The sequence below is a fragment of the Bombina bombina genome, chromosome 10 (assembly GCF_027579735.1).
Source record: "Bombina bombina isolate aBomBom1 chromosome 10, aBomBom1.pri, whole genome shotgun sequence".
NCBI lineage: Eukaryota > Metazoa > Chordata > Amphibia > Anura > Bombinatoridae > Bombina > Bombina bombina.
In genome coordinates this window covers 28,779,815-28,792,677 of record NC_069508.1, presented here as the reverse complement: position 1 = coordinate 28,792,677, position 12,863 = coordinate 28,779,815, and the positions used below count along the sequence as shown (strand labels likewise).

Here is a 12,863-nt window from a genome sequence, read left to right as displayed (position 1 = left end):
TCACCAAAAAATGGAAAGTCAGTCTAGCAATTCACAAAGAAAGAAGGAGGCGGCACACTTGGTATATGAAAAACAAAATCGGAGGTTTATTCCATGTTTTCAGGATCTTATGACTAAGTGCTGCACGTCACGAAACGCGTAAGGACACGGCCCCTTCTTCTGTTCTCTGTTGGTAGTTTGTGTGCAGCGACTGAAAACATGGAATAAACCTCCGATTTTGTTTTTCATATAACAAGTGTGCCGCCTCCTTCTTTCTTCCCTAATCTGCTGCCCCTAACATCGCCGACACCTACATTATAGTTATTAACCCCTAATCTGCCGCCCCCAATGACGCCGCAACTATATTAAATTTATTAACCCCTAATCTGCCGCCGCCAACGTCACCGCCACTATAATAAAGTTATTAATCCCTAAACCTAAGTCTAACCCTAACCCTAACACCCCCTAACTTAAATATAATTTCAATAAAATGAAATAAATTTACTATTATTAAATAAATTATTCCTATTTAAAACTAAATACTTACCTATAAAATAAACCATAAGATAGCTACAATATAACTAATAATTACATTGTAGCTATCTTAGGGTTTATTTTTATTTTACAGGCAACTTTGTATTTATTTTAACTAGGTACAATAGTTATTAAATAGTTATTAACTATTTAATAATTACCTAGCTAAAATAAGTACAAATTTACCTGTAAAATAAACCCTAACCTAAGTTACAATTACACCTAACACTACCTGTTCCGATCAGCCAATAAAATGCGAGCTCAATCTGATTGGCTGATTGGATCAGCCAATCGGATTGAACTTGAATCTGATTGGCTGATTCAATCAGCCAATCAAATTTTACCTACCTTAATTCTGATTGGCTTATAGAATCCTATCAGCGAATCGGAATTCGATGGACGCCATCTTGGATGACGTCACTTAAAGGAACCTTCATTCATCGGGAGTCGCCAGAAGAAGTGGATGGATCCGCGTCGGCTGCTTTAAGATGGTCCCGCTCCGCGCCGGATGGATGAAGATAGAAGACGCCGCCTGGATGAACATGTCTACCGGTCCGGATGTCCTCTTCTTGCCGGATAGGATGAAGACTTTGGACCCTCTTCTGGACCTCTTCTTGCCGGATAGGATGAAGACTTCAGACCCTCTTCTGGACGGATCGGTAATACCCGGCGTGGTGAAGATAAGGTAGGGAGATCTTCAGGGGCTTAGTGTTTTTTAAGGGGTGTGTGGGTTAGATTAGGGGTATGTGGGTGGTGGGTTGTAATGTTGGGGGGGTATTGTATGTTTTTTTTAAATGCAAAAGAGCTGTTTTCTTTGGGGCATGCCCCGCAAAAAGCCCTTTTAAGGGCTGGTAAGGTAAAAGAGCTGTTAACTTTTTATTTTAGAATAGGGTAGGGCATTTTATTATTTTGGGGGCTTTGTTATTTTTTTAGGGGGCTTAGAGTAGGTGTAATTAGTTTAAAATTCTTGTAATCTTTTTTTATTTTTTGTAATTTAGTGTTTTTTTTTGTAATTTAGTTTAGTTGATTTAATTGTAGATAATTGTAGATAGATTAGTTAATTAATTTATTGATAGTGTAGTGTTATGTTTAATTGTAACTTAGGTTAGGATTTATTTTACAGGTAATTTTGTACTTATTTTAACTAGGTAGCTATTAAATAGTAAATAACTATTTAATAGCTATTGTACCTGGTTAAAATAAATACAAAGTTGCCTGTAAAATAAATATAAATCCTAAAATAGTTACAATATAATTATTCGTTATATTGTAGCTATATTAGGGTTTATTTTACAGGTAAGTAGTTAGCTTTAAATAGGATTAAGTTATTTAATAAGATTTATTTTATTTCGTTAGATTTAAATTATATTTAACTTAGGGGGTGTTAGTGTTAGGGTTAGACTTAGCTTTAGGGGTTAATACATTTATTAGAGTACCGGCGAGGTCCTGTCGGCAGATTAGGGGTTAATAAGTGTAGTTAGGTAGCGGAGACGTTGGGGGGCAGATTAGGGGTTAATAAATATTTTGTAGGTGTCAGCGATGTTAGTGGCAGCAGATTAGGGGTACATAGGGATAATGTAGGTTGCGGCGGTGTGTGGTCGGCAGATTAGGGGTTAAAAAATTTTATTAGAGTGGCGGCAATGTGGGGGGACCTCGGTTTAGGGGTACATAGGTAGTTTATGGGTGTTAGTGTACTTTAGAGCACAGTAGTTAAGAGCTTTATGAACCGGCGTTAGCCCATAAACCTCTTAACTCCTGACTTTTTTCTGCGGCTGGAGTCTTGTCGTTAGAGTTCTAACGCTCACTTCAGCCAAGACTCTAAATACCAGCGTTAGAAAGATCCCATTGAAAAGATAGCATAGACAATTGACGTAAGGGGATCTGCGGTATGGAAAAGTCGCGGCTGGAAAGTGAGCGTTAGACTGACTCTAGTGAGCATTCCTGACTGACTCTAAATACCAGCGGGCGGCCAAAACCAGCGTTAGGACACCTTAACGCTGGTTTGGATAGCTAACGCAGAACTCTAAATCTAGGCGTTTGTCTCTCTCTCACACACACAAATACACATTCTATCTCTCTAACATACACACACACACACACACTCATACACATTATTACTCTCTCACATACACATTATCTCTTTGTCTCTCTCACACATTTACAAACACACACACGCTATCTCTCTCACATACACACTCATACACATTCTTACTCTCTCACACACACATTATCTCTTTGTCTCTCTCACACACTCAAACACACACACACACACTCTATCTCTCTCACATACACACACACACTCATACACATTCTTACTCTCTCACATACACATTATCTCTTTGTCTCTCTCACACACTCACAAACACAAACACACACACGCTATCTCTCTCACATACACACTCATACACATTCTTACTCTCTCACACACACATTATCTCTTTGTCTCTCTCACACACTCACACACACACACACACACTCTAGCTCTCTCACATACACACACACACTCATACAAATTCTTACTCTCTCACATACACAGTATCTCTTTGTCTCTCTCACACACAAACACACACACTCTATCTCTCTCACATACACACAAACACTCATACACATTCTTACTCTCTCACATACACATTACCTCTTTGTCTCTCTCACACACTCACAAACACACACACACTATCTCTCTCACATACACACAAACACTCATATACATTCTTACTCTCTCACATACACATTATCTCTTTGTCTCTCTCACACACTCACAAACACACACACGCTATCTCTCTCACATACACACTCATACACATTCTTACTCTCTCACACACACATTATCTCTTTGTCTCTCTCACACACACACTCACAAACACACACACACTCTATCTCTGTCACATACACATCTCTTTGTCTCTGTCACACACTCTCATACACCTCTCATACACACACACTCTGAGCATGCCCCAGATGGTGACTAACAGCTAATGGCGCTCCTTACTGTCATGCTCTGCTGTTAAACCATAGAGGAATAAGAGATATTGTTGCTTATAAAAGGAGCACTCATACAGTTTATTTTGCACCTGGGTTTTCAGTGGATAAAATGCACTACTGTGAAGAAGAAGCAGAAAATATATCAACTTTGAAACTTGCAACCAGTAGCCTCCAAGACATTTTTCCACAAGGGCCTATGTTATCATGAACTGTCTCCTCAGCTTTCCAGCTAGATCACTCTGTTTGTTAAACTTATATATAGATGGTCCTATTCTCTAGGGACCAACAGATAGATCTGCTATATAAAATATAATAAATATGCAGGAGTTATGAGGTTAGTTAAATGCTAGAGCCCTGAGTAGATACTGAGCTTAATCATATATATGGGTATAATAGTTCAGTGGCAGCTGTAGAGTGCTTTAACAACTATATTACATTGTAAGGGTCTATTACATTAGTAAAAACATGCTTAGTAAATAATAACTAGTGGGCTTAATCAAATATATGGGTAAAATGATTCAGTAATGGCTGTAGAGCGCCTTAACATTTATATTACATCATAAATATCTATCACATTTTTAGTGAAAACAAGTTAAGTAAATAACAACTATTGGGAGATAGCAAAAACATGAAATATATATCAGTAATTCATTGCGGCAACTGAAATTTACCACAGGCCCCAGGAACTAAAATCCCCGGTAAACCAGCATGTCCCTCAAACTGTGCATCAGACCAATAAGCCATCATAAGTCTGAGTATACGGGAATGGACACAGGGATGTAGACCATCTGAAGAACAGAGTTCTGTTTCTGTCATCCCACTCCAGATCTCATCACGCTGATAATTAGAACCAGAACGTTTTGAACCAGCCTGAGACTTAACATTCTGGGACCATGTTGGGCTTGTTTACTTAGGGAAAGTCCGGTTAGCAAGACCCTTGAAATCTGAGGGTAGCAGCATCTTGTATCGCAACGGGTGTAAGTATGGCCAGTTGTGTCCTTTCATAATGTTTCTGTACCATGTATGTTATGAACAACCATGTACTGTAAAGGCTATTCATCCAATTCCAACTCTAGACTGCACTCTTGTAGACAATCACCGCATCAACAATGCCACATGTCTCTCCAAGGGGACGACTGCTACTAACTGATGTGGACAGCGGGGTAAGGTGCTGTAATCTGCCATTAACGATGCAGCGTGCAGGTGTTCCTGGCTTTGACTCCGTCCTCCCGGACTCTCCATGCCTCTTGTGGTAATCAAAAGCTTTCCCTTTTTGGGAGCACAATGTAGTGCCCATGCAGCTGTGGACTTAGAGCTGGTAGGATTCCGGGGTGAGCGACCTACCTTAGCCGCTTCTGCTGGTTGTAGGGATATCGACTCTGCACCTTCAACAAAGACCCCTGTGCAACCCTGAAGTGCGGATGTAAGAATGTAAGTATGAGCTGAAATGGTAGTCTTGTTCATTTTCACCAGGTCTAGACTAGCCTCCTCTTTCATTACGGACCGCTCTTGATCCGTATGCGGACCCAGGGTACACACAAGGTCTCTCTAGACACCGGGTCCCCTCGACTGTGATCTGTCTTCGGCGGCATGAAACTACCCACATGGTCTTCTGCTGGACAGTGTGCTGCTACGGGTACAGACTTTTCCACGGGTCTTACGTCTATAAGAGGCCTGACAGTGAAGCTCCATAAATTGTAACATGTTGCACTCCCATTTGTCTATGGCCTCCATCTTGTTTACTAACTCTCAGTTGTTAAACTTCAGTTACCTTCAGTCCCAGTTAAGCGGGAAGGGATTGGGAAGTGCTCAGCGTATACAGCTGCTGGTCCTGTGTCTGCAGGATAATAGGGAGGGCTAGATGAAGGCTGAGGCCGTTAGAAGGCCTCCGCTACACACCACATCCATTAGGTCTTCCGGGCTGAAATCTAGGTGAATAAATATATCTTTCTATTCAGTAGCTTCTGGAATGTAAAATATTGTTGAAAAATAGTTCAGATTATAAGATTTCAGAGCAGTAAATAGCGGTTTTATCTGCTCCTGTAATCAGCCTTAAAGAAAAGCAGCCATCTTGGTTGCTGTTTCGACACGCCCCCCAAAATGGGTCACCTTTTAATGGGATTAATTTAAACTCAACTGGAGCTTTTTTGTAAGTATATTAGATTTCAGTAGGTTGAACTTGATGGTCTTTTTTTTCAACTACTATGTTACTGTGTAAAGCTAAATAAGAAGTCTGCAGGGTGCTTTCTTAGTAGACAGATTTGTTTTTACTATCTATTCTTGCTTTTATTTATTAAATACCCTTTCTCCTTCTTTTATCAACCTCATTGCCTCAAGTAGAGCTCTGATCATATAAATAAGGGGCAAAATTTTTATTTTAGAGCAGCTGGCACTATTGTGGTTGGGGTAGCATTATTATGATTGCAACCAAGAATTGATATCCTAGACACCTTTCATCTATGAATCAGTGAGTGAACTGTTCCCTGCATGCTGCTAATTTATTGATTAATACATAATCATATTGTATTATATATATATATATATATATATATATATATAATAAGAGCCTAGAACAGCCAATGACCATGAATGTTTAACGTTCTCCCTGACTTTTCTGCTAAAACTGGAACCTCTAAATGAATCCATAAGATCTAAACATTATACCTCAGCTGTGCCGGGAACTGTGAGATGAGTGGATTTGGATTTTGCATCACTAAGGAACTGCCTGTACTGATAAACTTTTCCTTTTGGGTCCTGTAGGGTAATACTAGGAATGACACTCTGCCAAGTAACTAAAAAGAAAGTGTCACTTCCCACTGTATTGTCGATCGTCACAGTCCCATTAAAACATTCCGCTGCTTTGATGGTTGTTGCTGTACTTTCAACAGCTGTCAACAAAAAAAGTTCAAAGATCAAAATTCTAAGTAAGTGGATGTTAAAGAGACAGTAATCTTTGAGATTGTAATATAAAGTTTTAATTATGTGCAATAAAACAACATTATGCCGTCATTATTTATTCTGCTAACTAACAAACTAACTAACTAACTAACTAACTAACTAACTAACTAACTAACTAACTAACTCACTAACTAACTAACTAACTAACTAACTAACTAACTAACTCACTCACTAACTAACTAACTAACTAACTAACTAACTCACTAACTAACTAACTAACTAACTAACTAACTAACTAACTAACTAACTCACTAACTCACTAACTAACTAACTGGACAATGCACACTGCAGACTTCTCCAGCATAACCCTGCTGTATATGTGTCATTTATTGGCTTCAGCAGATATTATCAGATAGCAAACTAGAAAACAATGCATGTTTTTTTTTAACATAATGTGTATAGCTAGCATTGTCTACATAAGTAAGAATTTCAGCTTGGCTCCTTCAAATAAAGCAACTGGTGGGTGATGTTTTGCTGCTGAAATACATTTGCAACAATCAAAGGTGTTAATGTGTTTTAAAAAATGTTTATACTTGGCTGATATGATATTTTATAGGAAGACAAGAGAAATGTATTGTAATTACAAGGTGTTCAGTGTTTAAAATTGAAACTGTGCTAACATACAGAGACTCAGGAGTATAAAGATATCAAATAACATCCAGTATAAAAAGGGACATTAAATAATGTTTCTGTGTTGCATCTAAAAGAGAAGAGAAATGAATTTGATTTGTTACTTATTGTAGGGAATTTGAAAGAACTATAGAGATTGAGAACCTGTTTCTACTGGTCAGAAGAGGCTGAAGAATTAGGAATCTTTAGCTTTCAATCTAGGCCAGGTGATATTAAGGGTTATTTAGTTTTTTATATCCTATGTAAGGCTATATATATTTTTTTCTGTTTTTTGTAGTTAGGTTTTGAGGGTATTATTGCAATGGGGTCACCTAAAAAAAGAGTTACTAATGTGAGGATGTGTAGGTTGAATTTAGTAGGTTATTTTATGAATCGGGGGAAAGGAATTTATAGAGACTTGTGTTAATAGTGGTTGGAAATCTAGCCAACAGTGGTGAAAGTTATTTGCAGTTTGGTGTCTGGGTTAATTGTTGTGGGGGAGGTTATAGTTTAAGGGACAGTTTACTTCAGAATATTTATTGTTTAAAAAGATAGATAATCCCTTTATTACACAGTTTTTTATAACCAACAATGTTATATTAATATACTTTTTACCCCTCATATTTCAGTGTTTTTGACAGACTTGCATTTTAGCCAATCAGTACTGAATTATAAATAACTCCATGGGAGTGAGCACAATGTTATCCATATGACACACATGAACTAGCTCTGTCTAGCTGGGAAAACTGTCAAAACAAGATAAGAGGCGGCTTCAGGAGCTTAGAAATCAGTTTAAATTTATAGTTTCTTTAAAATGATATGCCCTATCTGAATCATGAAAGTTTAATTTTGACTAGACTGTCCCTTTAAGTTTAAAGGGCTATAAAACTGGATCCTACACAATATAGGTAACAGATTTATAATGATTTATAACCCAGATACTCCCGGGTTGCTGGTTAGAGCAGTCAGATGCCAGCAGCCACTGCTATTGAGCAGGCGGTATAAGACAAGGTAAAGCTAAGCTAAATTTGCTGGTATTAAGCTATTGTATCTAGTGGCTTCCTTATAGTAACGTAAAAACTAAGCCTAATTGTATATGCAGATATTTTGCAATTCAGCATTTTATTATTATATTATTTATATAGGGCTAGCTTACAAGTGAAAGTAAATGCATTTCCGTAAATTTGTTTACTTCAGGTTAGTGCAAGTGGAGACCTAAAGAGTAAAAGTAAAGTGTGTGTCATATATATACCATTTGAATGGGGTATTTTATATATATATTAGACTTGTGCACGGGTGAAATATTCGGTTCGGGCTAATCTTTCCTTCATAATATTCTAAATACTTTGTATTTAGAAAATTCGATGCCCATACTATTTGGTATTCGTCTAATTTTAGAAGACCATTTGTGGAACATTTACTCTCGTTTTTGTTCAAATAATGTACATTTTCCATGGCTACAGGTGTATTCGTAACAAAACAAATGAAAATATAATATATACACATATAAACACACACACACATATATATATATTTAAAACTTGAAAAATCATCATTAATCTATTTTAAAATGTTATAATGTTTTACTGAGTATTTACTGTAATTATTTTACATTCCAATGTTCTTCACATTGTAGAAATTTTAAAGGGACTCTAAAGTGAAAATAAACTTTTATGATTCAGAAAGATCATACAGTTGCAGTCCTTTAAATATATATTCCTATAAAAGTCTGTATATATTTATACCTGTATAGATTCATATAGATATTTAGGTATAGATATATTTTACTAAAAAATTTTTTATATATATATATATATATAGATAGTCATGGCAAAAATATTGGCACCCCTGCATTTCTGTCAGATAATGCGCCACTTTATCCAGAAAATGGTTGCAATAACAAATGTTTAGGAATTCTCATGTTTATTTCTTTTGTTTGTATTGGTATGATACAAAAAAAGTGGAGAAAAAAGCCAAATCTGACACATTCCACTCAAAACTCCAAAAATGGACTGGACAAAATTATTGGCATCCCCAATTTAATATTGGGTAGCACACCCCTTGGAAAAAATAACTGAAATCAATTGCTTCCTGTAACCATCAATGAGTTTCTTACAACTCTGGAATTTTTCCCAACTACTGTTTTCAGATCTCTCCATGGGTGCGCTATGGGATAGAGATCTGGGGGTCAATTTATCATGGCCCGAATTGGTCCTAATGTAACTATAATGTAACTATTTCCATGCGAGCCTTCAGGCTCGCCAGAAACAGGAGTTAAGAAGTTAAGAAACAGGAGTTAAGAAGCAGCAGTCTTAAGAACACTGCTCCTTAACTCATACGCCTCCTCTGAGGTTGCGGTCTGCAATCCACCAGATCATGTATGATCAGGTTGAGTGACACCCCCTGCTAGCGGCTGATTGACCAGAACTGCTTGTGCAATATTAAATTCAGCGATGTCTGGCGGACATGATGCGTTACAGTGGATCATGTCCACCAGACATTGATAAATCGGCCCCTGGTGTCGGGTATATTTACCTTCAAATGGAGGTGGTACCTTTCTCACTACCTTCCTGTAATAAGGACCAATCCTAGCTAGATTCTTTGCTTTGTATTAATGCTTCCATACACTATTTGTCGAGCCTATCATATCCTGAGAGTTCTTCTGCCTTCTTGTTATTCCTGTGTTCTACTGAGTAAAGATTTGTAGTGATTGAAGAGCACAAATTAAGGTACCGGTACCCAAAGTTTCTAAACTGTCACTGTATTGGTTCTACTATTACTGTCAATGCATGTGATCCATTTTTTGTTACATCTACTGACTACCGTTACTGCATTCAACCCAGCTCTCCCTTCTTAGCTGCATCAGTGATGTCAGCCGTGTCAGCTGCTCCGTGTAATCCCTTCATTTCCGGATTCACGGACTCACAGACTTTGCTCTCTGAATCCATCTTGTGCTCACTACGGTGGAAGGTGTTCCCCTATTTATCTAAGATATAAGGTACCTTGTTCTCTATCCTTTCTTCTCAGACATATTTCTATTACAGATTACCTTTGATCCTGTGATCATAGCCAATGGTAATTTTATGACAGGAGGTTTGTGCACACTAACGCTGAAGTTCAATTGTAATAATTATTCTCTGTTTTTCTGGATGTATGAGCAACATACTCACAGGATTGTTTATAGAAATATGCAATACCTAAAAACTTCAGCTACATTACTGATTATTAAATGTAATTGGATCACTTATATATCCTAAATCTAACATCTGCCGTTGAGATTCAACATTAGTGCTAATTCTACTTCACAGTTTCTTATCTGCATTACACCTGGACTCATTGCTGGCCAGTTCAGTACTCTCCAGTGCTTTGTCTTAAACTATTTCTGGGTGCTTTTGATGTGTGCTCTGGGTCATTGTCCTGCTATAAGACCCATAACCTCTGACGGAGACCCAACTTTCTGACACAGGGCCCTACATTGCACCACAGAATTCATTGTTAGTCTTCAGATTTCATAATGCCAGGCACACAGTCAAGACATCCAGTGCCTGAAGCAGCAAAGCAACCCCAAAACATCAGTGAACCTCCACCATGTTTGATTGTAGGGACTGTATTCTTTTCTTTAAAAGCCTCATTTATTTTTCTGAAAACAGTAGAATTATGGGCTTTACCAAAAAGCTGTTATTTTGTTTCATCTGTCCACAGCTCCTTCTCCCAAAAGGATTTTGGCTTCCTGAGGTAAGTTTTGGCAATCTGGCTTTTTTATATATCTGTGTCAGTAGTGGGGTCCTCCTGGGTATCCTACCATAGTGTCCCTTTTCATTTAGATGGCAACATATAGAGCAAGCTGACACATTTGTACCCTGTGCCTGAAGGTCAGCTTGAATTTGTCTGGAAGTTGGTTGATCGAGGTTCTTTATCCCCCATTTGAACAATCCTTTGTTGCAATCTTTAATCATTTTTTCTCTTTCCTCCATGTCCAAGAAGATTAGTTACAGTGCCATGGGCTGTAAACTTCTTGACAATGTTGCGCACAGTGGACACAGGAACATTAAGATCTCTGGCGATGGACTTGTAACCTTGAGATTGTCCATGCCTTTCCACAATTTTTGTTCTCAAATCCTTAGACAATTCTTTGCTACTCTTTTTCTTCTCCGTGCTCAGTTTGGCACGCAGAGACGCGCAACAGAAAGGTTAAGTCAATTTTTTACCATTTTAACTGGTTGCCGGTGTGATTTCTATATTCTCAGCATCTGTTAATTGATACAGGTGAGTTTAATTACAAATTACTGGAGCATCACAAACTTGGAATGCAATTATTTTAATTAATTGCAACAATTTTCTGGGTGAAGTGGTATATTTTCTGATATATATTTTTGGCCATGACTGTATATATATATATAATAGAAAAGGCATGCACTCACCACTTGGTCTGATGAAGGGGTGATTGATCCCCGAAACGTTACTTTTTGATGTGCTAATAAAGCACCATTTTTGCACAAATCCAGAGAGCGCATGCCTTTTCTATTTTATGATTGTGCTTTCCTGCACCCTGGTAGTTGCTCCTTTGGTGGGAGTGCACTCTATTTTTGAAAATTATATATATATACAGTATTTAAAAATATAAAGAACATTTTCTTCTATGTGAAAAACATTAGAATATAAAATATTCATAACTCACTTCTAGTTTGGTGTTGTAGGTTTTAAGCAGTGCCAGGTTATCGTCAGGTTATCGTGTGAACGATAAGTGTTCACAATATCCAAAGTCCTGAGTTTTGCATGCTTTCAAATTATAATACGTAGGCCAGCTGTGTTTGTGCTTGAGCAAAAATGCTAAATAGCAGTCCACTTGTAATCTAGCTCTTGGGGGCATATTTATCAAGTTCCGCTGCTCCATATCTTGTCCGCCTACTCTTAGGCCGTGGACAGAAATCAACCCGATCGAATACGATCGGGTTCATTGACACCCCCTGCTAGCGGTCGATTGGCCGCAAATCTGCAGGGGGCGGCACTGCACCAGCAGTTCACAAGAACTGCTGGTGCAATGATAAATGCCGATAGTGCATGCTGTCGGCATTTATCGATTTGCGGAGGACATGATACGCTACTTCGTATCATGTCCACTTGCACATTGATAAATATGCCCCATAGTGTTTGGTAATTTTAATCTAAGTTAAGAAATGACATCATAATGAAAATGCTACAAATTTTTTTCCTGAGTTCTGTACAACTATGACCATTTAATCTAAGTAAATTGAGTAACATTAGAGCAGGTGCAATAAAATACATTACCTGAACTGATTGTTCTATGGTGTTGCCACTATTGGATACAATTCCACTGAATGCGTCAATCAAACCATTTGCATCTAAATTATCTGATGCAAAAAATTGTAATCCACCTACAAATACACAAATAAATATTTCCTTCAATAAATCAACAATATACATATTATATATAACCCAAAAATACATATCTAGTAGAGATTTGTTTCATTACGAATATACAGTATATTCGTAGCAAAATAAGGATATTCATTTTTAAAAAAAATGATTTTACCAAAGAAACTGAAAGAAAATGAATAAATACTGATGAATTGGTATTCATTTGCATCCTTCCATTTATTTTTTAGGGTTAATATTTACCTTTTGTGCACTGGAGAGAGTGCTAACCTGATCCTCTTCTTGCAAGAACCCCGGCTGGTTTAACAAGAGTCTAAGCACCGTCAGCTCCCAAGACCTGCACTAAAGTTAGTGCAGGTCCTAGGGCCCATGAGCGATAAAGTGCCATAAAACATGTGCATATC

General features: G+C 37.7%; 1 pseudogene; it reads right to left on the bottom strand.

The window, feature by feature from the left end:
* The window catches only part of LOC128640678 (calcium-activated chloride channel regulator 1-like), a 48,722-nt pseudogene that overhangs the window by 4,856 nt on the left and 31,003 nt on the right, over positions 1 to 12,863 (bottom strand).